Raw genomic sequence first — 221 nt, 5'->3', positions numbered from 1 at the left:
TTATTTATTAGGATTTACATTTGTGTGAAACAATCAGCACAAATAACCTTAAAGATGTGAGGATTTAAGTCGTTACAAAAGATAACCTCGGAATCCTAAGGCAAGTTTAGGGCTTAGATTGTACAACAGGATTGTACAAATGCCTAAAAGATGTGTTTGAGGATTTATGTTGCACTAGGCAAACGACCTCGAATTCCTATGGCTTTGTTGTTTAAAGCTAA

Source organism: Phalaenopsis equestris, unplaced genomic scaffold (assembly GCF_001263595.1).
Source record: "Phalaenopsis equestris unplaced genomic scaffold, ASM126359v1 Scaffold201002, whole genome shotgun sequence".
NCBI classification, from domain to species: Eukaryota; Viridiplantae; Streptophyta; class Magnoliopsida; order Asparagales; family Orchidaceae; genus Phalaenopsis; species Phalaenopsis equestris.
Note: the sequence above shows the minus strand (reverse complement) of the source record.